Consider the following 624-nt stretch of genomic DNA (forward strand, 5'->3'; position numbering starts at 1 on the left):
TAAGTGAACTAATCATTATGAATTGTCAGAACATTAATACAAGCCACACTTGCTCATAATATCAAAAGTAACTGCAAATTGTATTAGAATATAAATATGTGAGATATAATACACCTTTATATCCACTGGGTGGCAGTCCTTCAATCACCAAATCAATATTTATACCCTAAGGACCAACCTTTTCATGTTAATAGTATTGCCCACAAATCCTCACTTCCTAGCTGAAGGTTACCTTATGGGGCTGCAGTTGTACCATGGTTTAGTATTGCAATAACAAGTCTTTGTGGCCACTGGGTTCCTAGGATCGCCACCGTTTTCTCCAGTGTGGCCATGAAAAGATGATACTAACTGCAGCTGAGTGTTCTGCCCAAACTCAGACAAACTGCAGTTAGTCTTTACTGAGGTTTCCTAAAACTTAAAATTATGCAAAGCACTCATGAGGCCTCCCAGAACCACTCTTCCCAGCACCTTTCGCAAAGGATTCAAGCGCTGCTACAGCAGTGCTTTAAAGTGGCGGGTGTGACCTGAAACTCTGGCGGGCTGTGTGGGCTTCTGCAGGGCCCACGGAGCCGTGGAAGGGGGGGGGGGGGAGAGAGAGACTTCCTTAAGCAGCTAACCCAATGC

The 624-nt window shown here is 44.6% G+C and overlaps 1 protein-coding gene across 1 annotated transcript in view; it reads right to left on the reverse strand.

The window, feature by feature from the left end:
- The window catches only part of ELF1 (E74 like ETS transcription factor 1), an 82,808-nt gene that overhangs the window by 81,618 nt on the left and 566 nt on the right, over positions 1-624 (reverse strand). The gene's annotated exons all lie outside the window — the stretch shown is intronic.

The sequence above is a fragment of the Podarcis cretensis genome (assembly GCF_951804945.1).
Source record: "Podarcis cretensis genome assembly, chromosome: 7".
Lineage (NCBI taxonomy): Eukaryota > Metazoa > Chordata > Lepidosauria > Squamata > Lacertidae > Podarcis > Podarcis cretensis.